Raw genomic sequence first — 17,266 nt, forward strand, 5'->3', positions numbered from 1 at the left:
CCAAACAAAAACCAACAAACAAAAAAAACCCACCCAAAAACACACACACAAAAAAACCCCCACAAACAAACAAACAAAAAAAACCCAAACAAATAAACCCAAACTACTGCTGATGATAGGAGAAAGGAGATTAAAAAAAGGACAAACTTTTTTTTTTTTTAAGCTTCAAATCATTAGCAGTTATTCTTGAAAGTCCATAGCGGATTGACAAGGTAGCAAAGGCTGGAGAATGGCAAACAGTGATTTCCTACAGAACTGGGAGGGGGAAAGAGTGGAAAGAAAAACATTAAGAATGATACTTGTTGATTAATTTGCACATTTGCCATTAAACCATCTGCTAGCACCAAGAAGAAAATAAGAAATTGAACTCAACAAAAACACGTATAAGCGAAGTCAAACCAACTCAACATCCTACTATGTCAGAATAATGTATTTTAGGAACACAGAAGCAATAGACACTGAATCCTGACATTAGTAAAACCACATCAAAAGTTTCAAATTGCATTCTCACAAAAAGATAAGAAAGCTTTGTCTCACTGTTATCAATGCAAACAGTCATCTTATGGCAGATTTGAAAGTGACTGAGCAACTGCACTGACTTATATTTGCTTGGAATGTCAAAAAAAACCTGAAATGCTCACATAATAGCGTGACATACTGAATAACCTCTGCAGATACCTGCCCTGGTCCCACACTATTCTAACACTAATGATCTAGATAATGAAGGAAAAAATGATACTTATTAAACTTGGGGAAGCTGCTAACTTAAAGCTGTCAGCTTGCTGGAAGACTTAATTCAAAGCAAGTTTTAGAAACTGGAAAATTCTTTGTTGAGAAAGCGGCAAATGCCATAGAGGAATGTATAGAGGAACATATGTGAGAATCATGAAGCAACAGTTCTGCTCTACTTGTGGCTGATAAAGCTTTCAGCATGAAGCTGTACCCAATCTTCAGCAAATTTCAGAAAAGATCAACTGGAAAGAATCCAAGCAAAAGCCATAGGAACATCACAGAATTAGAAAAACATGACATCTGGAAGGAAAAAAGAAAAAACAGCATTAACTGGAGCTCAGCCTAAAGAAGCAAAAGTAAGGGTCATGATGAAATCTTTCAAATCTATGAAAGCTTCCTGCAAAGAAAGGGGGAATAATATCTTCTCCATGCCCACAACTTTCAGAAGAAACAGAAAGGTTTAAAAAGCAAAGATTTAGGAAAATATTACTGTACTGGGTGGAGTGAGGGCATAGGGAAGAGATAAAAGAGAAGCATCAAGTTAAAACTGCTTAAGGGGAAAAAAAACAGTGAGTCAATACCCAAGACTGTGAGGAATAAGCAGTTTCCCCCAACCACTGCCACCAAGTTGCCATCAGAAACACAGCTACACTCCAGCTTTTCACTGACTTGTTTACCTGCAGCAAGTCTCCTCTCCAGATCTAGCACTGCGCTACAAGAAAAATAAGCTTGACAGATCATTGTCTCCTCTCTTTTCTCAAAGCAAAATGAGAATACCAACAAGCTGCATATCAATTCTAACCTTCAGGGCTGAAAGGACTCAGTCCTAAAAAACAAGAAAACCCCCAACCAACTAAAAATCTCAGGTGTCAAAATACCTTTTCAAGAAGCATAACACTGACACTTGCCTCTCTTGATACACGGATCCAGCTATATCCTAACATCACAAATAAACCAGAATCTGACAACAGAGAGACACATGGGCCACACCCTCAGCCCTATGAATTTTGCTCTTCAGTCTCATTCTGGAGGACAAATAGCAGAAACGCCACTTTTACTGTAATGCCATGTGTATTTTTTAATGTTTTGCTTCAATCTACAAGCTGTAGATCAAAATCTCATGGTTCCACTGCCTGCCAGGTGTTTGAAGGATACAAGGAATAGAGAAATTTCTTCTTGCAGAAGAGGGTGGAAGATAACCAGCACAAACTAACTGGTGCAATCCGATCATTCTGAAGGTACTGCAAGGTGCAATCCTATCATTCTGAAGCTTGGCACTACACTTACTCAGTAGCAAGCATCTCTGGAAGCTGGGCAGGGGGAGGGGGGGCAGGGGTAACCAACAAAACCTTAATCTCTTCAATTTTTTTTAGCTCATGGACTGTTACCACCAGTGTATTCCAAACTGCATTTGCATTTGTTCTCACTATGCAAAACTCTGGGAATATCTACAGGAAATGAACTCTGATTAGACACAACTGCAATCACTATCATATTCAGACAATTTTCTCTCTTCAGCCCCTCTCCCCACACACCAGTTTGACCTCCACCATTTGCATCAATGGAAGTAGCTGGGGATAGGCATTTCACAAATCTCACAAATCCAGGGTACAAGAATTATTTCAGCCTTTAACTGTGCAACTGGAAGATATTTAAGCATGCCACAGAGGCTTAAGGGAAGCTTTGAAATTGCATTTGCTTTATATTGTGCATGTCAAAAAGACAGTCATTTGTCATCTTTTCTTGAGTATCCCTGAGTAAGATGCTGATGCAAAGATAAATATTCATAAGGCTATCTCATGCAGCTTTCCTCAAATCTGACTAGATCCAACTCCCTCTTGTTTAAAGAAGTAGGAATTATATGTAAATATCACAGCAAAGGAAGGAGATGTAGATGTTAAGATGCAGGAGTTAAGATCAGGTTTCTGTGCATGGGAGGGACCCACAGTGGATTTACAGGATTAGTGGCAGTGCCCATCCCTCTCTATCAGGAATGACTCTCTGCTCTCCACTTTGCAGATTTACAACTGCAGATACTGGGATCTTGGACCATGAGGCTGACAGTCCCCAAAGGCAAAGCACTCATCACTCCTAAATACTAACAGGGCTGGAAAACAGAAGAAGGAAAAATAAAATGGTTTTAAAAAATAAAATCCATAGGTGTAGACGCTTGAAGTTAAGAAAGGTAAGCACACATTGCCATTTCATGGAGTTCAACTGCACCACTGTTTGCATTCAGCAGAAGCATTTTTGTTTAGTGCCTCACCATGTGGTTATCCTTGGAATCCCTGACTGTCCAAATGGCCACCAGGCCACAGGACATGGCACATAAACATCCACTCCAAAGGAACACTTGGGGTTTATATCAGGACCAAAGCCAGGTCAAGTTTTAGACACAACTTAGCTACCTGTATCACCAGCAGGATGTTTACTATGCACTGTGGTATAAATACTCCTTCTCTCCCCATTTTTTTCATAACACTTCCTCCACCTTTGAAGAAACCATCATCTCTGAGAGAATTTAACTTCCATGAGCTGGGACGTGGGAGCAAACACAGAGTGATAAAACCATCACACAGGCAAAACATCCACCAAAAACTGCAGGCTTTTCTCATACAGATGCCTCACAGCAGCTCCAAGAAAAGTGTTAGCATTACTCCAAAGAGATAATCATATCAGTAATGATTTTCAGAGCCATGATTTAGCCATGCTGTGAGTTAGGACATTCCCCCACCCATCACATCATCTTCACCAGAGAAGGGTGGGGGTGCAGCCTACTTTGCCTTTTCTCTACATCACACTAGAAAGCCACATGTGGCAATGGAAGTCAATTTGATTCCTTCTCATCTCACACTGCTGAGAAGTGGGTGCACTACGAGGAGGGGAAAGAACTCCAAAAGATCATGGGGATGAAAAAGTTGAGCTGTATCAATATTGCCCTTCTTTGCACCTTCTCTTCTAGGTTCTCAGCATGGCCCCTTTAAAGCAGCTTCCCCTCTTCCTCCCCAGTGCTACAAAACACACATATGAGCAGAGAGGTCACTTAGAAACTGCTCAATCAAATGCTCAAAAGCAGACTGAAATAGCTTCTGATATGTCTTTTTCAGTATGTATCGCAATTAACAAACATCCAACCATTTTAGTTGGCCTTCATTTACACTCTTAGATAAATTTTAGATCTTTTGCCTGTATTCAGTTTTTCCTCCCTAATAATGGGATGGCTCAATTCTTTCTTACGGGATGCAAAAGAGCAGGAGACTTTGTGGTGTATCCCAGTGGAAGAGGATATGAAAATTCAAAGCTTTATAGGTTAGGTCAGCTTTAGGATACAGCTACTTTAGATTGCTCTGCTTTGCTTTATACAAATCCTGTTAGTTCTTCATTGACCAGGCAAACCTTTAGGAAGATTACTGCCATGCTACAAAATCATCTCCATTGATAAAATAAAACACTTGTAATCCAGGCTGCACTTAAAGCAACAAGGTTGTAAATAAGAGTCTTCTTATAAAAGTGGCAGAAATTCATTAAAATTCATTTAAGCTACCTAGACTATTTGGTTAATTTTAAACTCTAATGGATTTCAGAGACAGCATCTCAGGTGAAAATCACTTTTAATAAAGCCTTTCAGTCTCTTGATTTTCTAGGGACCTCATTTGACATGGCTAAGGTGTCAGGTATCCTGAGTCACCCCATTACAGCACTACTTTTAAAAGGATCCCAGAAGACTCTAGGAAGACTTAACCTGAAGCTCCCTCCTCCAAGCCTCTCAGATCCACACACAGCCACAGCCCTAAAAAGCTCCCACACCACCCAAGCCCCATTCAGAACTTCAGCACAAATCAGCCCTGCATACACTCCATTGCTGAAAGGCTTCATCCTAGGGTCCCAGGGCTTCCAAAGAAGTGCTGGATGCAGCATGCATTGAACTGCAGAGGAGATACACCTCCCTCAGACACCATAAAAGGGCTACATAATATAGTAATAGATCCAGTGTACATATATATTCCACTTTGGAAATCTCCAGGTTTTCAAGACACTAAGTCAGGATTTAAAGAGTTCTCGAGCTCCTCACACACTTCCTTGCTTGGTTTCACAGAGTCACAACTGCAGAATTAGAGGATATTGGCAAGAAGAGGTGACTAAGACCAAGTACTGGATGAAAGCATCATTACCCACACAATGCAACAATTTATGGCTCTAACATAGGCTTAGGCAAAAAATTCACTCTGACCACACCACTTGGTCTGTAGTCAAACATTGACTTTAGACGAGCCACAGTTGCACACAGGAAGAAAGCTTCAGTACCCACACACTTTAGAAAAATAAATAAAACAATTAATTTTTAAAAGTACTTGTCCCATGAATGCTTCTCTGGCTTTATGAATCTTCTCTGAACCACTGCCAAGGTCAGTACAGATATGACATGGCTGAAGGCAAGCATACAAGTTGGCCAGACATCCCAAAAAGAGGAAGAAACTTGCTATTTGTACATAACAGCATTAGTGTGCCCATGAAATTACTGCTCATTCATTACTTCCTTCACCTCAAGAGCCCCAAAACCTGACACAGCTATGCCAAGCAACTGAAGCATCATAAGTAGCATCTGCTATAAAACCTGAACTTCAGTCAGCAGCTGAAGAGTGCTCAAAGTAAAACACAGGGTATGGGAAGAATATTTAATACACATGTTGTCACTCCCAAAGGACCCTGCAAAAGACAGAAACTGTTTCTAGATGGAGGCAAGTCCCTGCAACAAAGGCTGAGAAAACTCTTCCATCCATCCAAGAGTCAACACACAATGGAACTGGTATTCAGCCAGAAGGACTGAGCTAGTCAAAACTCAACCATTTTTGTGCTAAAATTATGGAAAAAACTATTCAGAAATGTTTCTGAAGAGAAACCCCAGTCACTGCTGTGCAATCCTGAACCCAAGAACCTGAACTCCAAGTCTTCCAAAACTCTGTTTGGTAAAACGAAGAAAATCCATGACATGTCATCTTGCCCCCAAAATCTTTTCCCATTTACCACAGCCAAGAATAATAACTGAAATTACAGAAGAACTCATTCTGGTTTTCAGTCTGCAGAATTGTTGTTTGGTTGAGATTTTTCCAGGCCAAAGCAGACTAGCTTTAGCATGGCTGAGAAACTGCAGCTCTAAGGCAGCCCCTCAAGAATCCCAGGTGTTCAAGGGCAGGATCTGCCCCACAGCCATCAAGGCCATTTCCCAGCAGATACCAGAGCAGTCACCTCAAATGCCTTTATTTGACTTTGGCTACAGAAACCCTTCCTGATCAGAGCAGAACGGCTGAACCAGCTCACAGGCAGTTCTGGGATTCTGAGACTGGGAACAGATGAGACATTCCAGGAAAAAAAAACATTTCAGCTGGTAACTGGTCTGAAACAAATATGTTTTACCACTACGTTTCAGAGTAAGTCAACCAAATCTCTGGTGTTTGAACAGCTATCATGCTTACTATTTTTCATAATATGAAGAATGATGGATTTATTACCAGTTACTTCCTTAGTTGCTCTGTTTCATGATGATCATATAATAAGATACAGCTACACACACCTTACATAATCTCCTGAAACTGTGAAGGTGCTATTTTTATCTTCTTTAAATGTACAAGAGCAAGAGTAACATTTTTGTTATGGCTGAGTTGCTCAATAAAAAACGCCACCTAGCCCTGACACGTTTCATATTCATTTTAAGAAAACAACCCAGCACCACAGATCCATTTTATTAGAAAAAGAAGCAAAATTAAAAAGACATGAATAAACACAACATCTATTTGATCCACATTCCAGGGCAGCAAAGAGATCAAACACAAGGTTAACCCCCACATATTGCAGAAAACTCCCTTTCACAGGTAGACCTTACAAATACTGACAGGCTCTGGAGACCCTCTACAAAGCCAGGTTTAGTCTTTAGCTTGGTTGTTTGTGAAGCTCCATAAGATTTGTTGAAATTCACAAAGAAAAAAATAAGTTGATGGCTTGCAAGCTGGCCCAGCAGTTTGCTGCCACTGAAAAGATCTATTGGGATAGATGGGATCTATTCTTCTCTTTCTCATTTCTCTTCCTTTCCCTGGAAGAGCACCTCACCTCAGCTGCCCCACCCCATGCTTCCAAGAACTGATCCCATCCTTTAACCCAGAAGAAAACCAATTCCAGAAAAAACAAGTACACAGGATAGCTTTCCTACCCAGTTAGAGAGTCAGCCATGCACACACATAGTGAGCCACCAAGCTGGCCCACAGGAAGACACCCAAACACTCCAACAAAACATTGTCAGCTTTCGGTAGCAGTCAGCTCTTAGCATAGCCCACGTCCTTTGAGAAATGAAAATGTGCCTCTCTTCTCAGGGAAAGGTTTTTTCACCTCTTCAAATTGTAGAGCTTTCACACACACAAAAAAATTAGTATTTAAATACTCAAAGAGGTAAAAGTGACCTGCCTCTCTGACAGCTGCACATGTTGTATCTTCCTGAAACTCTACCAAGCACTGTCAAATTGACCTGAAAGGCAACTTCACATCACCTACAGATATGTCACCTTAGCTTATGTGAATTTTAAATGAGACCCCTGGGGAATAAATCTTGCTAAGGAAGAGCTGGACTGTTGGACATGAAGGACCCAAGAAGTTCTGAGAGATGCATACAAGCAAAACAAAGGCTGTTACAGCACAGGACTCCTTCACTGAATTTTTCAAAATCATCCATTTTCCAAACACCTGTGAGAACTTCTCCTGCTCCTGGGAAGAAAAGTGGAATAATTTCCAAGTAAATGAGGATCAATTACACATTTACCAAAATTACCTAAGGCTTAGACTAGCAAGACACCTTGCAATGCCATTCTCCTACTGAAGGCTGTACCAACACTGCTTTTCAAAGCACACTGGGGAAGAAAATTATCCAGCAACTCAACCGGGCATTACAAGTGTTACCACACACCTTAACTGCATCAGCTGCAACAGCCTTTGCAATGCTCCTCTGACTTCCCATGTGTTAAGAGTGTAATCCACCTTTGCTAGCAAGGAACGCCACAGAGATTTTTCCTGACCTTTATCAGCATCAGCTCTAGAACAAAAAAATGCACGCCAAATGTGAAATAAGTCTGAGTACACATTAGAGATGTCAGCAACTCGAACAGCATTTGCTCTCCATTCCTACAGCTAATCTCATAGTCTTGCTGATCAATTCTCTTGAAGCCTTTTGGAAAATTAACACAATGCCTCTTCGAAAACTTTTCAACTGCTAAATGTGATGACTACCTGTAATGTTCTAACAGCCTACCTGTAAAGTATATCAAAATAATCAGCTCATGAAGATCACACATGGACTGTAACATTCTAGTCTACTCATTTCTAGAGCATCACAAAGGGCTATTTCAATTTCTTTCCCATCACAGGGCTGTCCTGGTTTCAGCTGGGGTAGAATTATTTTCTTTCTAGAAGCTGGTATAGAGCTGTGTTTCAGATTTAGGATGAGAATAATACTGATAACACACCAGTGTTGTAGTTATTGTTAAGTATGCCCACACAAGTCAACAGCTATTCAGTTTCTCACCCCACCAGTGAGGAGGCTTGGGGTGAACAACAGGCTGGGAAGGGATACAGCCAGGACAGCTGACCCCAACTGTCCAAAGGAATATTCCATACTTCATGGCATCCTACTGACCAAAAAAACTGGGGAGAGGGAGTGGCCTGCTGCTGGGAGACTGGGTGGGCATCAATCAGCAGGTGGTGAGCAACAACAATAATCATCCATCACTTGTTTGTATACCCTTCTTCAGTTGCTGTTGCTATTTTACCTTCCTTTTCAGTTCTCCTACACTGTCTTTATTTCAACCCAGGAGTTTTGCCTTCTTTCCAATTCTCTTCTTCATCCCACTGATGTGGGGGTAAAATGAGTGAACAAGTGTGTGGTGCTTAGCTGCCTGACAGGTTAAACCACAAGGGCCTTCATAATAAAGCTAGGTGCCCAACAGCCAGGGAGGGGGAAAAAGCAAAAGAAAAAACAACAACAAACCAACCAACAGAACAGGGAAAAAAAACCTTCACCACCAAACCCACCTGCTTTTGGACTCAACTTTTTAACTTCAGTTCAGAATTCCTGGAATGACAAACATAATACAACAAACAACAGAACAAAACAAAAGAAACCAATGTTACAGCTAGTGAGCTTTTTCATAAACCATTAAAAATGCATGTATTGTGCATCTAGATGATGGTAAATCTGCCTCTAGCATAAGATGCAGAGGCAAGAAGTACTTTGTCCTCACCATCGCACTGCAGAGATAAGCTTCTCTTGGAAATTGTTTACTACATCTCTTGCTGTGACCATGTACAGTAACTGGAACATCACAGTTAGAGATGGACAGGATAAACAAAAGCAACCTGACCCACCAAGAAAACATCTGCCAGCACTTGAGCCATTGTTCTGCACAATATCAAGGCCTGAATTCTGACATAATCCCCTGATATCTCGGGTGATGTCAGCACGAGCAGCTATTAGAATGAAGAATGATCCCCCACAAGACATTAAGTCAGAAATAATCGATGGTCTCACAATACATATTTCTCCCTTAACATTCTGCTAAATGGACTTTAATACATTTGAGCCAGAAGGGAAAGCAGGCCTTTTAAGAAAGCTTGTGATATTTTTGTCTTGTGCCAAAGCCTTCTGAATTCTCAGCTTTTCCAACTCCCTGAAGTTTAATTCCACACTTGTGCTTTGATATAATAAAAGCTCCTCATTCCTTTCCAAGGATGCTCAGAGCTTTAACAGTACACTAAGCAAGACCAACCTACAGATTTTACCTTCCCCCAGTCCTTCTCACCCCCTCTCTCAATTCCCATTTAAGGAGAGAATGTTCTCCTATCTGAATCCGTACCTAGTAGTTTGGCAGACATGAACATCACAGAAAAGAAGGAAAGAAGAAAGCAGGGAGGAAAAAAAATCACCTCCCCATTTTTATTTCAGCCTTGAAAACTTCTGCTCCAATCCTTTCTAATATACAACTACCTTGTCCTACCATCCTCCAATAAAGTCAGTATCTGGGAAAATTTTTCTAGTAATTTTTTCTCTAGTAAAGGATTCAAATCCTTGCTGGCAGTTAGTTTTGACATCCACAAATATATGAAGCATGCACAGATACAAAGCCCATTTGCAACTCCCTCGCCAAAAATATGCTTAAGTGTTAAATCAGAATCACAGAACCACAGATAGTTCACTAACAGCAACATCAGCCTTGAAAGAGATCTGGATGACATTTAATGGATTCCCTTCCTCACAGTTTCAAAATTTAAATTAATACCTGAAGAAGAGCTAGAAATAAAGTTAAGCAAAGTATAAAAGTAACTTCTGAAAGCTTAGTCTATGCTTCAAACCAACAACATGAGTTTGGACAGAGCTGCAGCCACTAGATCAAGTCATCAAAAGGGAGAATTTAGATGCTGGGCACTGAAAGAAGTCTCTAAGTGTTCATCAAGTGCTAATCTCCACCATGAAAAGACTCTAGAGACTGACACATTCTCCCTGCTTATTGATTTTCTCACCAGGGATTCATAATGGAAGAATGATACTGGTCTCGTGGAGTACTATCCACCCTTACTTAGCTGCCTTCAGCAACCACAGGCTCAGCTTGGATGCAGACACTCAGTTTCTCAGATTTCTCTGCTGACACAAATTCTGTAGCAAGAGCGTGAAGGGAGTGGATGGACCACGCTCTGATGTTTACTGTGTGAACAAATGCAGAAATCCCCACTGCTGCTCAGCAAGAGAGCTCCTTCCCACTGGGCTATAGGTTTATTCCAACAGGATGGTATGGTATTTCCTCTATGGTTTGTCTGCCAGGAAAGTCATTTCCTATTTTTGTCCTGTTATGAGCTAGTAGAAGCTGGCATTGATGGAGGCTGGGAAGAATGAGAGGTTGGTTTGCTAGTGGTTTAACCAAACATGTGTTTACAATTACCCCATTCATCCCTGTCTGTGCAAAACAGTCTTTTTTGGAACGTCCCCATGGTCCTTGGATTTGGCCTCCAAAAACGCTGAAACAGACTTGCTGAGAAATACATTGAATATTACAGCTAGAGCAACAAAACTGTCCAATGGTTAATATTGCAACCATTAACACAATTGTTGGGCATTAAGATCAACATAGCTGCTCAACTTGCTGCTTTCGGCCTAAGGATGACAGCTCAACAGCAGGAGGGTAAGATAATGGGAAAAGCTCTTGCAGTCTTCCCCTGGAGTCCAACAAAAGAATACAACAGAAACAGGGCACTGTGTTTCTTTCTCAGATATTCTACAGCATCTGCCCACAAGAAGAGAATGCAGAGATAGCCATAATGTTCCCAGGAAACTTGTCTAGGGCACTCATCACCTCTGCATCCAAGGACCATGACTATCAACCATTGTCCCAAAGCTCTTTTCAGAAATACACCGCATAATATAATCAAGACTTTCAACCCCCCTCACCCTCCTCCCAGTTCTCACTTTAGGAAAGAATAAACAGAGTCTGTTCCATCATCATGTGGTAAAGGGGGAATTTATCACTGCTGATCCTTTCTCCAAGAAGAGTTCAAACCATTCTAGTAAATATTGCACCTGAAACAGCAAAATCTCAAAGACAGCAGTCATGAAAGCTGCAGAATTCCAAGAGACACATCTCACCTCTCCCAGCATCAATGAGGTAGACTTTCATGCCATGTGCCTAGATTATTCCAGATCTAGTCTGGCAATCTACAAGCTTGATATAACCTGTAATTTCACTTCATATCACATGTCAGAGAACTACTCATTTTCCTCTAACATTTTACTCACTCCAAAGTTATCATTTGAGACCCAGGGATATAATGACTTACCAAAGGTTTCTGAAAGGATTCAGGAAGAAGGTCCCTCCCACTAATTTACAGCAATAGTTACATGTTGTATTATCCATGATATGGGAGAAGGTGTCCTACTCTGCTAAAAAGATCATCCACTTTAAAACAACTGATCTTCATGACAGCTTTTACTGTAACCATTCAGGAGGGGTAATCTGCATTCCCCATGGGTTAACTAATTGGGATGCAGTTAGCAGGTTTCATTAAAAGCTCTCTTGACTTGTAAATGAGCATTAGTGCTGGGCTTTGAAGAACCCATCCTTATTCATCCTGACTATATTTTTGTTCAATCCACACCTGAGTCTCTGGTCAGTGCCACTACAGGTTGTTTGCCTGTAAAAACCCAAGCAGCATCCATAAAGCTGCTGCCACCTTCTAAGGGAAAGTAACTCACCCAGTGCTCATAATCTCACATTTCTGTGAGTGACTCCTCACCAGTAACAGAATTCCCTGGTCTTTCCTCTTACAGAGACCAGCAAAGACAGAACTATCACAAGGGCAGTACTCTAAAGCAGAGGATGAACTTTCAATGCCCTCAGTCCTAAAAGCCATGTCCATATGCTCTGTACAAGCTGATCCATCTATGACTTATGGAAGATCCTAGGAAGGCAAAGAGAGAAGGAAGTTTTCAGTCAATGGAGGCACATTAGTGTGAATGTGAAGATCTCTTTATTAAAAAGTTTTAGGATACCTTGGCACTGATATTCAGTGCTCCTACGGACATTTGAAGTCCAAAAGCTGCTAGAAACCATGACCTCCATTTTCAGATGAATGGACCTGTATGAAAAACATAGTGTCTGTCTCTCTACACACATACCTGCTGACAAGATGGTATCCAGGGGAATAAAGCATATAAGAAAAGGGAATGTCAAATATATCAAACCAAATCTTCTAAAGTCAAGCTGTTCTAGTTGTTTCATCACTAAAGATGTTAAGAGACTGTCTGTAGACAGGATGCCTCACACTGATGATCAGTTTTCTTTAATGATGCTCTCATAGTGGAATCTGGCTCTCTAGGATAGTGCTCTCCACATTCCCAATGTGACAGAGGACCCCTATTGAGCTAAAGGGAGAACTCCTATCCAGTTCAACAGATGGCATGAGAATAGGAAAGACCTGGCACAGGACTAGTTCAGAAGTGCACAGTTCAACATGTATAAAGAAAGAGAAGTCAGTGAGGTAGCATCTGTTTACTTCATAATATTATGTTTCAAAACAACCACTGGTCTGGGAGAAAAAGTAATAGGAATCAAGACTATTTTGCCACATCCAAGTTTAGATTGCAACATGCTCTCCTGACCAGCAGGGTGTAAAGATAGCAAACCTGTAAATAAAGCTCAATGCTAATAAAGGGATTCCTTGGAAACCTCATTCCTTTTAATTCCTAAAAAGGATTGTGGGGTTTCAACTTTTTTGGTAAAGGATCTCCATTCCTAGATTTCCCTGGGTGAAGAGTTGCAACTGGTATATTTTGGACATAGCCAGGAGCAGGTCCAGTTTCCAAGAAAAACAATCCTAACTTCTTAGCCTGCTTTCCTACAGAAGGAGGCTTATGCAACCACACTGTAGCCAAGCCAGTTGGCAAGCTGCATGCAAGCCTGACAGAGGCAGAGGTCTCAGGAGTTATCTTCCTTGTTTATGAAAACACTGGGCCAGGTGGGCACGCTTAAGAAACACTGCACTGTGAACTGGCAACAATACTCTCATAGCTGAGATAAATCCAAAGAAAAGCAGGCTTCCTTAGTCTTAGTTTGGACAGAAATGTTAGCACAAAGTGAAGCTTTTCCCCTGACCCCATTAATAAACTCCACTCAGAGATTTAGAATAAAAAGGCCAGCAGAAAATAGTAAGGGTCTTCACCACAATGTTTGCTGCAACCAGTGAAAATTTTAACTGAGCAAATACTTAAATGCATCCTAAAAATGCATACCATTGGACATCAAAAGGCACCCCTCCACCTATTTCCCCACCCCACATTTCAGTGGTCTGAAGAAGCACCTGAGTGCATTTCACACACAAACATATACACACACTTCCTAAGACAGAGCTGAGCTGGTCTAGGCAGAAGTTATACCTAAAAATCTGGCCTCATTTAGCACCATCACCTCCACAACCTCCACATGCAGAGAGGCACAGCAAAAGGGAGCAACAGTAGGGTCCCACCCAGAGTGACACCAGCCCAGAGCCCCTCAGTTTGCCTGCTGCCACTGCTACCTGTGCCCAGGGAAGCTGACGGTGCTTGGTAGTCCAGAGGGACATCTGCTCGCTTGGGGCTGTCAGAAAACAAATTCTCAGCACAACACTCTGGTGCTGCTGGCAGAAGCAGTGCATGACCCAGCTATGCCTCTCCTCTGCCAGCTGGGAACTCCCTGCCTTGGAAGGATACCTTTGCCAGAAAGATCCAGACACTTTTTGCCCATTTACATCCCAAGCACAGATGAGAACATGACCAAAGGTTTCTAAAAAACCTTCACAACGATTTTTGCTAGAGTCATTTAAGCACTCCCAAGACAGAGGGCTGCAAACACTTGTTTTATTTACAGAGTGCACACCATACTCTTCAGCAGAACTGAGATGCAGAAATCCATTTTGCACTTAGGCAGAGCTTTTGGACTATGCATTAAAAAACAGAGGAACACACTTCTGAAATCCAGGTGGGGCTGTATGTGAGGATAAAAGCCAATTCACACAGTGCTAAGAGAAGGGATAGTTTGATTAACAAAACCAAGGAAAACCATGTAAGTACCACAAGATCTTTAATATGTAGCCAGGGCAAACAAGACCTACTTTAAGAACAAATAACGTCCAAGTGAAGAAAATAAATCAGACCAGAACATGGTATAACAAGCACCAGAGGCAAGCGTCAGGGTCAGCTGCTCTGTTGGTTTACTGTTTGCAGGAAAGCTACCAAGCAGTGCTCTTCAGGCTCTGCTGTTTGCTCTACACTGCGCTGAATTTTAAAGAGTCCGGTGTTAGAGAAAGAAAACCCAAGAAGCTCTGATATTAATGTATACCTGTACAAAGGTAGCCAGAGGAATACAGCTCTGGAACAGCTCTCCTTCTTATGCTGCTCTGAGAGGTTAAGCCCTGGAGGAAGACTAACAGCACGGGAAGAACATCCTGCTTAGCTCCTGCACCCTGCCTCAGCCCAAAAGCATCATGAAGCACAGCCAGAGCTCTCATCTAAAGTTTCAAGCATATTTCCCCTTTTCCAAGCAGGTTTTCTAATCTCCATGTGTTTGTGGTGGGTTTTTTTTTAACCTGTCCTCATAACTCACTCCTTTTAATCCTAGGATTAGCCTTGTTGCCCTTCTCTGTACCCTTTCTAGAGCTGTAAGTACAACTACTAGCATCAAAACTCAGGAATAGATGGAGCTGGAGTGTTAATGCATCCTTGCTACACATCCCACAACATCTCCATTAAAACACATAAGCACCTTTAAGAGGCAAAACAATTTCAGCTGCCCCTTCGAAGCCTAACTGAAGGTGGCAGATGCCCACATCCCTCGTATCCTGCCCCAACCCCAAACTCATTCTGCCTTGGTGGAGAGAAAAGCAAGGCACCTTCTTTGGGTCTGTTTTAGAAAACCTGATCAATGCTGCTTTGACATACCAGCAACACATGTTCCCATTTCAACAAATGGGAGCATTTCAGGCAGACCACCACTTCAGATGGAGTGGGGCTCCTGGCTGCTGAATCAGCACTTTCCATCCTGCTGGCAATACAGAGTTATGCGACGCTTCAAAGGAAAGCGGGGAAAAGGGAGAAAGGGATGGGAGGGGGCGCTGGCACTCGAGCAACAGAAGCGGGCAAGAGGATTGTGCAGGAGTTCATCTGCCAAACCAATTAACTGCAAACTGTTCTTATAAAGATGCCACAGTTTCAGCCCCGGCTTGCAGCACCAGGGTTATACAATGAGAGCCATGCGTGCCCGCCTCTCCCCGGCGGGGAGTGGGGCAGGGGAAGCTCCGCACCGCCCCCCGGGAAGGGTCTCCCGGACCAGCGAGGGGCTGGCTGTGGGCACGGCCGGGGCTCGGCAGGGCCGCTCTCCGGCGGGCACACGGCCGCACATCAGCAGGAAGGTGGCAGCACCCCGGGGTGGCATTGCTGCGAACTGCCCATCCGCCAGCCCTCCTGCAAACCCTGAAGGGAGCGGGGGGAATACCGGGGACTTTCGGCGGCAGCAGCACCACCAGCAGTTGGCGGGGCAGGTCTTCGCTCTCCTCCAGCGCGGGGCGACGGGAAAGCCCGGCTCCCGGCACCGCCGGGGCGAGGCGCGCAGCAGGCGAGCAAACAAAACGCGGCAAGGAAGCCCCGAGTCGGGGAAAAGGGCCGATCCCCCGAGCCCCGCGGCCGCCGGCCGAACCCCGTCCGACCCCGGGGGCTCCGCGCCGGGCGGGGGGCGCTCCCCGCGGGCACTGTGGGGAGGGGGTGGGGGGGGCTCGCCGGCGGCCCCAGGAAAAGGAAGTTTGCTCTCCTCCTCCTCCTCCCACCGGCCTCCGCTACCGAGAAGCCGGCGAGCCCTCACCCACCCCGGCCCGGCCTCACCCCGCTGCGGCTGCCCAGGGGCAGCAGCCGCCGCCCCCCTGCGCGCCCCGCGCCGCCCCCCGGCCCCTTACCTGCAGGGCGGGCAGGCAGCCGGCACCGTCCCCGCCGGGCGCCGCGCACCCGCCAAGTTTGGGGCGGGCGCGGCGGGTCGGGGGAAGGGTCGTGCGCGGCGGTGGCGGGGACGGGAGCGCGGGCGGGGAGGGGGATCCTCCGGGCGGCGCGGTGCAGTGGGGCGCGGGCGGGGGAGAGCGAGCTCTCGGAGCCACGCGCCTCAAAACCAACAGTAACAAAAGAAAAAATTAAAACTGAAAAAAAAAATTTAAAACCACACAATTAAAAAAAAAAAGGCAATTAAGTAAAAAAACAAAAAAAAGAGGGAAGGGAAAAAAAAAAGCAAAACACACCCAACGCGAACAGGGACGTTCGCGCCTCCGCAAGGCGTCCCCGGGCTGCGGGAGGGATCTGCGGAGAAAACTTCTGCCTGCCTGTCCGCGCTGCTGCTGCTGCCGCCGCCGGCTCCGGTGCTAACGGCGCCCACCGCCGCCGCGTTCTCCTCTCGCGCCCAGCTGACTCCCGGCGGGCCCCGCCCCGCTCCCGCCCTGCTCCCGCCCCCGCCGCACGCAGCCGCAGCCCCGGCCCGCGCCCCGCCGAGGGCAGGGGGCGGCCGGGAGCCCCGGCGGCCGCGGGCGGTGTGGCGGCGCCCCTGCCCGCCCTCCCTCGTCCCGGGGCGAGCGGCGCTGGGGCCGGCACATCGTGGGGCTGTGGCGGGTCTCCTGCCCTCTAACAAAAGCTCACCCGCAGGTAGCACCGGCGCGTGCTTTTCTTGGGAAGGGCTGGTTTGGCTTTAAAACCAGCAGAGCATCTGCACACGCGAGACATTTGTGTTCGGACTTTTTCATTAACCTCGACGGTCCTGTCCTGTTCTCACGTTTTTCCCCGCAAAACTGCGCAGGGCAAGTATCTCAGCTCTCCTTCCTGCGCTCCAGACAGCACGGAGCGGGCTCCCGGCGTGTGCCGGCAGGACGGTGGGCTCTTCAGAGCTCCTGCGTACTGCAAAGCGCCCTGCCCTCCCGGCATCCTCAGGCTGCCGCTAGCGCT

General features: G+C 44.7%; 1 protein-coding gene across 2 annotated transcripts in view; it reads right to left on the minus strand.

Moving 5' to 3' along the window:
* Window positions 1–16,759, minus strand: part of GRB10 (growth factor receptor bound protein 10) — a 145,474-nt gene extending 128,715 nt beyond the window's left edge. Inside the window, exons 1-2 of one of the 2 annotated variants that reach the window (XM_071454839.1) lie at window positions 16,573–16,759; window positions 16,240–16,473 (exon numbers count right to left, since the gene is read on the minus strand). The gene's annotated coding sequence lies outside the window, so the exon portion shown is untranslated. The remainder of the gene's footprint in view (window positions 1–16,239; window positions 16,474–16,572) is intronic. The other variant, XM_071454847.1, reaches the window with a different exon arrangement.
* Between the last annotated feature and the right edge of the window lie 507 nt (window positions 16,760–17,266).

The sequence above is a fragment of the Agelaius tricolor genome, unplaced genomic scaffold (assembly GCF_023055355.1).
Source record: "Agelaius tricolor isolate 1412-34295 unplaced genomic scaffold, bAgeTri1.0.p SCAF_2, whole genome shotgun sequence".
NCBI lineage: Eukaryota > Metazoa > Chordata > Aves > Passeriformes > Icteridae > Agelaius > Agelaius tricolor.